Source organism: Ambystoma mexicanum, chromosome 11 (genome assembly GCF_040938575.1).
Source record: "Ambystoma mexicanum isolate Mex_15411 chromosome 11, UKY_AmexF1_1, whole genome shotgun sequence".
In the NCBI taxonomy this organism is placed as follows: Eukaryota; Metazoa; Chordata; class Amphibia; order Caudata; family Ambystomatidae; genus Ambystoma; species Ambystoma mexicanum.
Window position 1 is genome coordinate 1,169,687,265 of NC_090934.1, and position 13,588 is coordinate 1,169,700,852.

General features: G+C 52.4%; 1 protein-coding gene across 11 annotated transcripts in view; it reads right to left on the reverse strand.

Moving 5' to 3' along the window:
- The window catches only part of TLN2 (talin 2), a 7,472,684-nt gene that overhangs the window by 6,119,038 nt on the left and 1,340,058 nt on the right, over positions 1 to 13,588 (reverse strand). The window lies entirely within an intron of this gene.

Sequence of the window (13,588 nt, forward strand, 5' to 3'; positions counted from 1 at the left end):
GGACCTGGGCCAGTTGGGCTGCCACTCTGTAGGCCTGCAAGTCTGGGACCCCCAGCCCTCCCAATTTGGAACTCCCCAGCATAGTTCTGAGAGGGATTCTCGCTTTCTTACCTCTCCAGATAAAGTTCAGCATTTTTCTCTGGATCCCTCGAAGAGTTGGCGTGTGGATTGCTACTGGTAGGGAGGCACAGGCGTATAGGAATCTCGGAAGGAGGTTCATCTTGCATGCAGTGATGCGCCCGAGCAGTGAGATCTCTTGGGTCTCCCAGCGCTTCAAGTCGCCTTCCAGTTCTTTAAAGAGTCGGGGGAAGTTGGCTTTGTACGTGTCTCTTGGGTCAGCCGGGATGTGGACCCCTAGATAGGGGATGGCACTCTTTTCCCATGTTATCGGGCACATCTTAGTCAATGGTTCTCGTTCTGCTGGGGTGAGGCCGATACCCAAGGCGGATGATTTATCGAAGTTTATGGTGAGGCCTGAGACTTCGCCGTAGCTGGCGATTTCACGTATCGCGTGTTTAAGAGATGAGTGGGCCTCCGAGATCGTGAGCAGAATGTCATCCGCGTATAGGGCGAGTTTGTGATACGTGGGGCCACTTTGTATGCCCTTGATTTGGTCATTTCTCCTGATATTTTGTGCGAAGGGCTCCATGGTGAGTGCAAAGAGCAAGGGCGACAGTGGACAGCCTTGCCGGGTTTCGCATGATAAGGGGATTGGGGCCGAGTTATAACCGTTGATCCTCAGGCTTGTTTTAGGGCTATCATAGTTGGCTAGAACCATCGTTTGTAAAGCTGGCCCGAAGCCGAAGGCCCCTAGGGTGTGTCTCATGAACGTCCAATCCACCCTATCAAACGCCTTAGCTGCGTCGAGAGCCACCAAGACTAGTTTTTGGGAGTTCCGGCAGGCAAGGTCCACCAGGTTCAGGGTTCTCCGGATGTTGTCACCTGCTGTCCGGTGTAGGATGAAACCTGCCTGGTTGGGGTGAATGATCTTCGGCAAGATGCGGTTTAAGCGGGTTGCTAGAATTTTTGAGTATATGTTTGCATCGATGTTTAAAAGTGCGATCGGTCTGTAGGATGTTATGCTTCTTGGATCTTTTCCAGGTTTAGGCAGGAGGATGGTGGTTGATTCCTGCATCGATGGGGTCACCGCTCCCGTTTCCCTGAAGGAGTTGAATAGGGTAGCCAGGTGGGGGGTCAATTGTGCTCTGAATAGTTTGTAAAACCTGGTTGAGAAGCCGTCCGGGCCGGGGGCCCGTGTTTTAAGTGATTTGATGGCCTCCTCAATTTCCTCCCCTGTAATGGGCTCCTCCAGTTCGTCTCTCGTTGCGTCGGAGAGCCGGGGCACTGCTGCCTGCTGCAGGTATTCCTTCTGTTGTGGTAAGTTTCGTGGGGTTGCCTTCATGATTTGGGTCAAATAATCTATTGCGAGGCGTTGCTTTTCGGGCTCTGAGTATAGTGTGACCCCGTTGGAATCACGCAGGCCCGTGATTGCGTTGACGCGTCTCTGCTTGGCTAGTTTGGCCACCAGGAACTTGTTCGCCTTGTTACCCTTCGCGTAGTATGACTGTTTGGCCTTCGCCATTAGTTGGGCGGTTTGTTCCGCATAGTGGGCTTCCAGTTTTTTCCGTGCCGTACGAATGATCCGTTGCGTTTTGGGGGACCAGCCTTTCTCCTTATGGAGTGCCTCGGCCTCTCTTAGTTCGTTCTCTAGGGCCGTCCGGGTCTGACGCCTGTCTCGGTGGTAGGCCGCACCTTGGGCTATCAGGGAGCCCCTGATTACTGCCTTCATGGCGTCCCAGTTGTTCGCTAATGAGGTGTCTGAGGCTGGGTTTTCGTTAAAGAAATTTCTTATTCCTGTTGCAATCTTGTCTCTGGTGGCCATGTCGTTAAGGATCGGGTCGTACAACATCCATTTACGTGGGTTATTGGGGTTAGGGTTATGAACCCGGAGTTCCAGGAGCACTGGGGCGTGGTCGGATATCGCTCTTGTGCAGATGGAGACTTCTTTGACTGAGGGGAACGTTTGCGGGGAGATCAGGAACAGGTCGATCCTTGAAAAGGTGCGATGGACGAAAGAGTAAAAGGACAAATCTTTTTCGTCAGGGTGGAACACCCGCCATGAATCTATTATCTCCAGGGTCCTGAAGAATCGGAGGAGGCTAAGTGCTTGGGCGAAGTCGCCTGGAGTCGGGGGGTGTGATCGGTCTTTGGTGGGGTCGGGAACCCCATTGAAATCCCCACCGACAATTGTTTGGCCCTCCACAAAGCTAGCGAGAGATGTGCCCAAGGAGTCATAGAAGTGTGACTGTCCAGTGTTAGGGGCGTAGACTGAGATGAGGATATATAGGTCTCCCATCAGGAGGCATTTGACCACTGTAAATCGGCCTTCTGGGCATATTTTCGTTTCCAGAATCTGTGGGTTCAAGTCTTTCCTAAAGAGAATTGCTGTACCTCCTTTTTTGTTTGTGCCAGAGGCGAAGAATTGGAGCGGGAATAACCGGGATCGGAGACGGGTTACATCTGCCGGCAGCAGGTGAGTCTCTTGGAGCATGGCTATCGCTGCGTCTTCGTCCCGGAGTTTCAGTAGAATTGCCTATCGCTTGTTAGGGGAGTTCAGGCCATTAACATTCAGGGAGAGGATCCGAAGCGTCTGGAGGTCCACTGAAGACTCACTCTCCTTTCCTTGGGTTAGGGGGCGGTCATGGGGCGGTGGTTCAACTGCCATGTCCGTTAGGGAATCTCTTGATATCATCCTGCGCTTGAGGTTTTAACGCGGAGCCCCAACAGGGGGCCGCAACTTTAACAGGGGGGCAGACCGACATTGTAAGTACGGTCGTACCTACGGCCAACAGGGCCAACTGTCCCATCACGTATCGTGTACTGTGGGTTTCCAAGGAACAAGGGATGGAAAGTATCCTTGGAGTGGGTATGAACCATGGGTATGGCCCGCCACCACCGCGTTCAAGGTTCCTTAGCTCGAAATCTAGGTGGCAGGTCCTACTTTAGGTAGGGGCATCTGTGTCCAGGCTTAATTGCTGACGGAACCTGGGATCGTGGAAGCGTCCCCGTTCATCTTTCTGTTGCTCCGCTGGGTTGACGACCATGGCGTGCGTTTGGGCTTTGGAGAGGGAAGCGGTCCAGAGTCTTCGGTCCCCTCTGGGTTTGGCGTGGAAGGATCTCGGGGTGAGGTTGGGTGTAAGATTTTCTCAGCGTCTTCCAAGTGGCTGATTCGGCGTAGGGTGCCATTATATGTAAACTGGAGAGCTGTCGGAAACAGCCACCTGTAACGGATCTGTTGCTCCTGAAGGAACACTGTCAGAGGGCGAAGTGCTCTTCTTTTCTGGAGAGTAAGTGGTGAGAGGTCTTGGTATATTTGAAGTGGAGTGCTCTGAAAAGTGATCTCATCTCCTTGGCGACTGATCGCTGATATTGCCTCTTTAGTCGTGAAGACGTGGACCCTGGTAATAACATCTGGGGGGGGGTCCGAATCTGTCCCACGGCGCGGGCGGAGTCTGTGGGTCCGGTCCAGCAGGAGCTGGGATTTGTCCAGGTCCGGGAGTAGGGCCTCAAAGAAGCTTCCCACGTAGTCCGCTAGCTTGTTGTCGGGGATAGAGGATGGGACGCCCCGAATGCGGAGATTATTGCAGCGTGCCCTATTTTCAAGGTCTTCATGTTTGAACTCCAGGATCTCGTATTTGTGATGCAGGGAGTCGATGGATTTTTGCACTTCCCCCAGTGTGGTAGCGTGATCCTGAGAATGGTCCTCGATCTCTCCGAGCCTCTGTTCGATTTCTGTGACCCTCTGGTCCGTTTGATCAACTTTAGCGGTGAGTTCCGAAAGGCAGGCGCGAAACTCCGATTTGATATCCGCCATGAAGGCTATCAGGTCTCCTTTGGTGGCGAGGGCGCCCCTGTCTTCTTGTGGCTTCTGTGGGGTCAGTTTAGGAGGATCCTGTTTCTTGGGTTTCTCAGGTGCAGTAAACATGGCGGAGATATCTGTGCCCTTGCTCACCTTCGTTTGCCTCGACATGCTGCTCGTATCAGGCGGTCTTGATTGAGAGAGTAGCAGCGAGGCCTAGGGCGGTGGGAGACTGCACTCGGGGTGTATCTCGCACTCGACCTCTGCTCTGGGCTAGATCTGGGCGAGTGGGCAGGGGCGCCCCAGGAAGCGTTGGTGTGGGGGAGGGTCTCCGTCGGGGACGGTGCAGGATGGCCGATTGTTGCACGAGGGGGGGGTATGTCGCTACGATGAGGCCCACAGGTTCAGGGCCTCTCTGGATGAAAGCACGTCTTCCGTTGCTTCCCCGCCCCTCCTCCGGTCTCCTTCGGTGATCCCTCGCTGGTGGGGGTTCCAGGTCCCTCTGTGAGCTTCTCGTGTGCGGTTTTGTGATGGTATAGGCTGTCGTTGAGCGGGGGTCCCGACTCGTTCTGCGTAGTGGGGGAGGGGTGGAAGCCCGCTCTCCCGGTCCCTCGGAGTGTGCGCCGGGAACTCAAGCCCTAGTCGCCGAGGCTGCACGCCGGTGTGTTCTGGGTCGCCTTGGTATGAATCGGATGATTCTGTGCTAGAGTCCGGTCCCCCTCTCCAGCTCCCCAGTGTTCTAGGGCCCCGCTACCGCCGGGTGCGGAGTGTGCTGCTGGGTTCCGGCTTGGCGGCCAACTTGGTTTCTTCGGTTGAAGACGGGGGAGAAGTTCGGCCGCTGAATTCTGGTAGAACGCCTCCTCGGTCGAAGGCTATGTTTGGCCAGGTTGTGCCATGTCGGTTCCGGTCGCCTTAGATGGCATTGGCGACGCGGAAACCCGCTTAGAACCGCCAGAATTCGACGGCGGCGGCGGGCATCCCACGGGCGGCCTCAGAGGAGCGACCACATCGATGGCGCTCCAAGCCACGCCCCCCATAATTCCAATTTTTAAACAAGGAGATAGAACTGATCCTTTTAACTATCGCCCAATTGCACTTTTAGATGCCCCAGGCAAGATTTTAGCAAGACTTTTAATACGCGATTTTACCAAATGGCTTATAAAACAGGATCTAATGGATATGCACCAATCTGGGTTTGTTCCTGGTATTGGCACAGGGCTAAATCTCCTAATCATATCTGCCATCAAAGCTGAAGCGATTAAGAATAAATATCCAGTATATGTGGCGTTAGTGGATTTTAAACAAGCATTTGATTCGGCATCAAGATACATTTTATGGAATAAACTTTTAAAAACTAATTGCGCGCCGTACATTTTCTATCTGATATATCAATTTTATTCTGTCACAACAATTAAAATAAAACTTTCGACTGATGGTTTACTGTCTGAATCTATTGAAACAAATGTAGGCCTGATACAAGGCTGCCCTTTTGCTTCAATCTTATTTAATTTCTATATCAGCGACTTCTATAAGGCTTTGAAGAATGTTTGCTCGTTCTCTCCACGGCTGGGAACTATCACATTCCACATTTATTGTATGCAGACGATTTGGTCCTCTTTGATAGGACTCCAATTGGACTTTTGAGAAAGCTTACAGCTCTCTCTACATTTGCAGAAGATAATAACTTAAAGATAAATACCAAGAAATACAATATTCTGGTATTCAATCATCTCAATAAAAAAGTTATATATAAATTCAATTGGAAATTAGCAAGAAAATCTCTTCTACAAATCAATTGTTATAAATACCTAGGAGTAAATATGATTGTACATCCTCAAGAGAGGCCATATAAGGAGGAGCTTATCCTAAGAATGAGAATGATGGCTACTCAAGCCAAGGCTTTACAGCAAAAATACGGAAGATTTTCTCTATTACTGGCCCGTATGTTTTATTTACAAAAAGTTATCCCTGTTATAACTTATGGCAGCCAGACAATAATCATGGACAAGGCGGTCAGATGGGATATATTAGAAGGAATCTTCTGGAAAGCTATTTTACCAATCCCGTTGAGCACCCCAATAGCGCGTATTAGATGTGAATTGGGACTTATTTCTTTACAAATAGCAGTCAAATGGTCAATGTTAGCCCTCTACAGGAAAGTGCATTTATCCACGGATATGTCTAAAAATCTATTTCCTGTATTAAAGAAACTTCTTGTTAGTTCGTGCCCTAATCCATTAACCAAATGGAAAAATCGATGTGAAGAAAGTTTACAAGATGCTTCCATATCCATAGAACTGCTATTACAATTTCCCGAGAAAGCAAAATTAAAATTGCATAGAAAAGATAGGATCGATACAGGTGAAAGATGATCGGGTTATGATGCCTATAAAGCGGGAGCCTTTTTAGGCAAACCACTAAATGAAATACCACTGTACATCCAAATATCCCCGATCGGTCTTACACCGATACATTTTTTCATTTTCGACTCAATCTGTTACCAATTAAATCAAAAATGGCCGTTTACTCCAAAGAAAGTACTTTTTCTAACTTATGCAGATTTTGCAAGTTGGCTTGTAAACCAGAGACCACGGTGCATTTAATTACTGAATGCGTTGGGTTAACTGAATTAAGGAAAAGTTATTTTTTAAAGTATTTTAAAGACAGAACTATGTTAACTAAAGTACAAATGTGGAATTACATTTTTAATTCTTCTAATAGCAGCCTGATCATCGCGAAAGTGAACTTTATTTTAAAACTGAATTTATAACATGAATTTTTTTTACACAAGTTACAAAATAGTTTTATTTAAATATATTTTCCTATTTAATTTTAACTTTATTATTGATACTGATTCATGAAAGTATATTGTCATTCTGTTTTTTTTTAGATTCTCTTGATGGTGCTAAGAATTGTTGATTGCTAGTAATACTTTGGTGCACATACATGATTACTCGAGACAACCGACTACATTCATTGATGTAATGCAATCTATGCTAGACTTCAAGCTATTATTGTCATGTCCTTTGAATATTGTTAATATACAATATATGAGCTTTACTGAACATGTTATGAAGATTATAAAGCAGAATCATCAGCTAGGTGAATGCAGAAATATATGTCGCAAAGAAGCTGATGCTAGCAAATATGCTGAACTCTTCTTGATGTCTGTAAAAAGGGAAATAATGTATAGAGATGGCTGTCCTTTTAATGAATAATGATGATACACTTGTAATTAAAAAAGTTGCTTGTCAACTAAAACAATTTCTATAAAAAAAAAAAATGTCACCTGGCCTAGTAAGATCGTTGTCTCTGTCTTCCCCCTGTTTCCCCTCCCTTACTTCGTCGCGCCTTGAAACACTTGTGTATAGGCACGTTATAAATGCCATATCATATCATAATACCAAGATTCATGTCTACCGCCCATTTAGATTGTAGCTTGGCTAATGGCATCAATGATATTTGGTATTTAGTGATAAATCCAGCATTGCTGTGTGTTAAATCGTTTTGGACTCCTTGCCACAATGGTACTATTCAGTTCTTCAGATTTTCTGAAGACATACTTTGCAATTTCCTTTATTTGCTACCATGAGTGGGGATTTAGGCTATAAAATACTAACAGGATTCATGGAATTAATGTGCGCCGAAAAAACGGCGCACGCGTGCGAAAACGTGCGATTCGCAGAGAAATAACGATAATCGCAGTGCAAGTGCGATTATCGCACAGAAAACATCGCACATCAATTCATGGAAGTCCGTGCACGCGCAAAATGTGGGATGTGTGCTGAAAAAGTGTGCGGCGCACGCTGGCGCACGCCGGCGCACAGGTCATTGAACGCCGTGCGATAAGGCCACAGCGAATTCGCACATAGCGTCACACGCAGAATGGGGAACAACTTGTGAAAATGTGGGCGTCACGGGGGAAGTACAGGAGGCAAGTGCGCAGAACGCCCACACGCTCGCCTACAACACGTATTCATGGAATCGAATAGGGAAAAACAGCGCACGGCCAAAGACGCGCACAGGCCCATACATGTCCGCCACACAAAAACAGGCGGTAGCGTCCCTGCGCAGGAAAAAAATGTGCGTGAAAGTCCTACACGCGCGAGAAGGCCCACACGCGATCGGGCCTGGGGGAGCGTGTGCGTGTATTTCAGGGGTGCGCGTGAAGTTCCACACGCGTTTGGCCTGGGCGCGTGTATTTCAGGGGTGCGCGAGAAGTTTCTCACACGATTGGCCTGGGCGCGTGTATTTCAGGGGCTCGTGGGTGTTTTCACACACGATCGGGCCTGGGGGAGCGGGGTACGTGTATTCCAGGGGCTCGCGGGTGTTTCTACACGCAATCGGGCCTGGGGGAGCGGGGTAAGTGTATTTCAGGGGCTTGCGGGTGTTTTCACACGCTATCGGGCCTGGGGGAGCGTGTGCGTGTATTTCAGAGGTGCGCGAGAAGTTCCACAGGCGATTGGGCTGCGTGCGGGCATTTCAGGGGTGCGCATGAAATTTTTCACGCAATCGGGCCTGGGGGGGAGCGGGGTACCACTCACCGTCTGCCTTGCGTGTAGAAGAACGCGTAGCCAACACCCGCTGTGAAGTAATAGCGTGTGAACCCCAACGGATGGAAAACACACGCACCGCACGAAAAGCACGTACAGAGCAGTGTAAAGGCACGCGGGATCTCCAAGCCCTGCCAGGGCAACGCCCGTGCGTGAAACATCACAGACGCTGTAAGGGCCTTTGGTCCAATGAAATCGCGTACGCGTGCTGACGCGCTAAGCCCCTTTCCTCGAATTTCACGCTGACGTGCAGGATTTTCACGTGCCAAATCACTCCGTATCAAGCTGGCCACGCGAAAACACACGGAAGACCACGCTCCTGCCCAGAAGGCCGAATTACTGCCCCCCAGTGCCCAGAGCAGCCTCCCACGTGCCATCTGCTGCTGCCTGCCTGCCTGCTGCCACCGTGCCCTGCCATTTGGTGCCTGCACATCAGCCATCTGCAGGGGTCCAGTTGCTGTGTCCACCCCTGCTGGAACAGAAGACTCCCGACTCGGATAACATCGCTCCACAGCCCAGCCCCAGGACCCAGTTGCCCACCCACCCCTGCCCCTGGGGTTGCCATGTCGGGCACATCAATATCTGGCACCAGTGGCAACCCCCGGCCAGAGGGGCACCAGCTTCACTGCCACCGAAGTTGGTGTCCTGGTGGAGCAAGTCCTGGGGCAGTATGATGCCCTCTTCGGATCATCCCGCGCCAACAAGGAATGATGGGAGAGGATCTGGGCCGACTGTGTGGTTGCCATCAACACGGAGGGGGTGGCAACCCGCACCATCCAGAAGGTCAAGAAGCGCTGGGAGGACTTGAGGTCCAGGACCCTCATAAAGGCCCGGCGCCTCGTGGAGGGGGGCCGGGGCCGCATGAGTTCCATCCAGATGAGGGTCCTGGAACGCGTACACCCAGCGCTCCACGCCCAGGTCCTTGAGAGGGAGACCCGTCTGGAGTTGAGCGGTAAGTGGCCAAGCATTGCTGTGTGAGACAGGGCATGTTGCAGTGTGCTGGTTGTCTGATACTTGCCTGTATGTGTGACATAGGCCATGTACGCATTTATGTGTGCAGGGACATCATGGTAATGCATTTGCGACCAGTAATGATTGAACCGCACGGTTGTTGCATGTGTTTAAATGCGACATGGGGAGCCCTATGCAGATTGTACACATGAGAGCATGGCAGTCTCTGTTCCTGGACATGGGTGGGGGTGAGGGATGGGTGCTGATGCCAGGTACATATATGGTATCCATGTCTGTGTGCCTGACCTGTGTGTCTGTGACTTGTGAATGCCATGGATGCATGACACATGTCTGTGACAATTTACAGATTCACTGATGCAGCCTAGTCATCCTTGTATCCACTGTGATTGGGGTGTACGGGGCCAGATGGATGTGACTGAGGTGAAGTGTGTGCATGTGATAGGCATGACCCATGATGCATGTGAGTTCCATTACATTGTATGTTTCGAGAGTCCATTGGACATGTATGGAAATGTCCCTGGCATGCACCATGACTGTCACTGTGTGTGTTTTGCCTGGACTGACACATGTGTTGTGGAGGGACATGATGGAAGTGTACTTTGACAGTGGCACTCATCTGCTATTGCTTCCTGTCTAGGGGACCATTGTACAGTACCCTGATGCTTGTGTTCTATGTCTCCCTCTACGCAGCGGCTAGTGAAGAAGAGGGCGGAGACGGCGCTGTGGAGCAAGGTGGCGGGGATGCCCCCACGGCTGCATCGGAAGGGGTGGGTGAGCCCCCACATGGGCCTGCTACGGCGGAAGACGGTGAGGAGCCATCCAGGTTGGTGGTTTCCACAGAGGAGGAGGAGGCCACCACTGAGGCGCACATGGGGCCTTGTGGGGGCATCCCTGCTGGTGCAAGTGGTGCAGTCCAGGGGCAGGGGCAGGAGGCAGCACAGGTCACTGTGGAGGGGCCTGTGCATGTCGCTGTCCCTGACCCTGTGGGTGCACCACCATGCACCAGCAGGGATGCCCAGTCCCAGGCCCGTCCGCAGGTAGAGGGGATGTCCATGTCATCTGACTCCCCTCCACCTGCGGACGAGGGGACCCCTGGCCGTATGGAGAAGGTCCTGATTGGGGTTGCGATGCGCACGGCTGTGATTCGTGATGACGTGCGTGCTTCCCAGGAGGAGCACGCACGTCATCACGAAGAGCACCGTGCCGGCGTGGCCCAATTGGGATCATCCATGTTCGGGGGTTTCCTGCATGTGTCGGCCAATCTGGCGGCCCTCTCCTCCTCTGTGGAGACTATACGCCAGTCGTTCTCCTTGCCGTCTTCCGGCCCAGATGCCACCAGGGCCCCCTGTGGACCTGCCCTGACCAATGCAGCCAGCTCGGTGGGGATCCCATCCCTGCCACAGTCGGGAGTCAGAGGTCCAGCAGGGGTGGTCACCACAGCAACTGTACCCCAGCAGATGGAGGATGTGCCGGCATCATCAGGCAGGGCACGTGCACGACGGCGTCGGTGGATTCCATCAGCCTGGATGCCGTCGTGCTGGCAGAGGCAGTGGCGTCGGAGGCAGCAGCGGAGTCAACGTGTGAGGCATCATGGCTCGGGGCCATCAACATCGGAGGGGCAGGCATCGGCCGGAGGGCAGGAGGACCCAGGACGGGAAGTGTCTTCCGTGTGGCAGCGGTTGGGCCAGCATATAGGTGCGGAGCGGCGGCGGGCGGAAGAGGCGCGGCTCACAATGGTCAGGGCGGAGAACTCCATGCGGAGGGCCCTGAGGGGGGCCGAGTGCCTCGAGGCAATCCGCAGGGGGTTGGAGGAGGAGACGGCGTCGTCCCTGCGGACCCTCGGGGCCATGGAACAGGACCGCCTCCGGGACATCGAACAGGAGTTCGATGATGCCCTGGCCCGGAACACCACGGAGTGAGCCGCTGGACTTGCCCGCCACCTTTGTATATAGTTATATAGTTAGTGTTAGGTTTCCTTTAATTTATTTTTTTATTTGGTTGCGATTGGACAATGCGACACAATTTTGTATATTGTTCAGTTTTTTGTTAGTTGTCATAGTTAGGTTTCATTTGGTTGGGCTCATGGACCCGGGATTATCTTGTAAATAGTTCTTCAATGGATTCTTTTATTTTTTGGATTTTTTTCATCGCCATGGAGCAATGGTTTTTGTTTATCATTTACACTTGGATTACTTTTCTGACTGTGACTTTGGACACCATTCATTTTGATTGTGCTGTGTTTTTGATTTTTTTCATGGACATTCATCTTCTTTTGGTTGTTTTGCTTTGTGGTTTTTCTCATTTCATTTCCATTCAAGTTGATTTTCAATACATTTTTATTTTCATCCTTCAATGTGTCATATCATCTCAGTGCTGGGGGGTGGGGGTGGTGGGGAACATGAGTTGGACATGGGTGGGGGCCTGCTGGCAGGTGCCCCACAGTGCTGGGGGGTGGGGGGGGTGGGAGACATGAGTTGGACATGGGTGGGGGCCTGCTGGCAGGTGCCCCACAGTGCTGGGGGGTGGGGGGCTGGGAGACATGAGTTGGACATGGGTGGGGGCCTGCTGGCAGGTGCCCCGCAGTGCTGGGGGGTGGGGGGGTGGGAGACATGGGTGGGGGCCTTGTGGAGGGTGCCCCTGGTGGCTGGGGGTGCAGGGGGACATGCGTTGGTGGGTAGTAGTGCAAGTTGACATGTGGGTTGGCTGGGGGGCATGGCCATGGTGGATGGGGTGCCTGCAGGACATGTGCAGGGTAGGCCCCTGTGGTGTGAGCCACCTGCAGGGGCAGTGGAGGGTGTAGAGGGAACACCTGGGAGGACCCACACGTGCAATTCACGTGTGGTGCTCCCCGCGCACCCCTGTAATACACGTACCCTGATGGAATCGCGTGTGAAACTTCACGCGCACCCCTGAAATACACGCACGCAGCCCAATCGCGTGTGAAACTTCCCGCGCACCCCTGAAATACACGCACGCAGCCCAATCGCTTGTGAAACTTCCCGCGCACCCCTGAAATACCCGCACTCAGCCCAATCGCGTGTGAAACTTCCCGCGCACCCCTGAAATACATGCACGCAGCCCAATCGCGTGTGAAACTTCCCGCGCACCCCTGAAATACCCGCACGCAGCCCAATCGCGTGTGAAACTTCCCGCGCACCCCTGAAATACACGCACGCAGCCCAATCGCGTGTGAAACTTCCCGCGCACCCCTGAAATACACGCACGCAGCCCAATCGCTTGTGAAACTTCCCGCGCACCCATGAAATACCCGCACGCAGCCCAATCGCGTGTGAAACTTCCCGCGCACCCCTGAAATACACGCACGCAGCCCAATCGCGTGTGAAACTTCCCGCGCACCCCTGAAATACCCGCACGCAGTCCAATCGCGTGTGAAACTTCCCGCGCATCACTGAAATACACACACGCAGCCCAATCGCGTGTGAAACTTCCCACGCACCCCTGAAATACACGCACGCAGCCCAATCGCGTGTGAAACTTCCCACCCACCCCTGAAATACCCGCACGCAGCCCAATCGCGTGTGAAACTTCCCACGCACCCCTGAAATACAAGCACGCAGCCCAATCGCGTATGAAACTTCCCGTGCACCCCTGAAATACACGCACGCAGCCCAATCGCGTGTGAAACTTCCCGCGCACCCCTGAAATACACGCACGCAGCCCAATCGTGTGTGAAACTTCCCACGCACCCCTGAAATACACGCACGCAGCCCAATCGCTTGTGAAACTTCCCGCGCACCCCTGAAATACCCGCACGCAGCCCAATCGCGTGTGAAACTTCCCGCGCACCCCTGAAATACACGCACGCAGCCCAATCGCATGTGAAACTTCCCGCGCACCCCTGAAATACACGCACGCAGCCCAATCGCGTGTGAAACTTCCCACGCACCCCTGAAATACACGTGCCCACGCCAATCGCGTGTGGAACTTCCCGCGCACCCCTGACATACACGCGCCCAGGGCAATCGCGTGTGGAACTTCCCGCGCACCCCTGGAATACACGCACCCAGGCCATTCGCGTGTAGAACTTCTCGCGCACCCCTGATATACACGCACACGCTCCCCCTGGCCCGATCGCGTGTGAATCTTCTCGCGCACGCGTGTTCCCGGCGCCTGTAATACGCGTTCCCCTGTTTTTGCCAGTCCGGTAAACTGGTACAGTGTTGGCGCAGCCCTTTGCGATGGT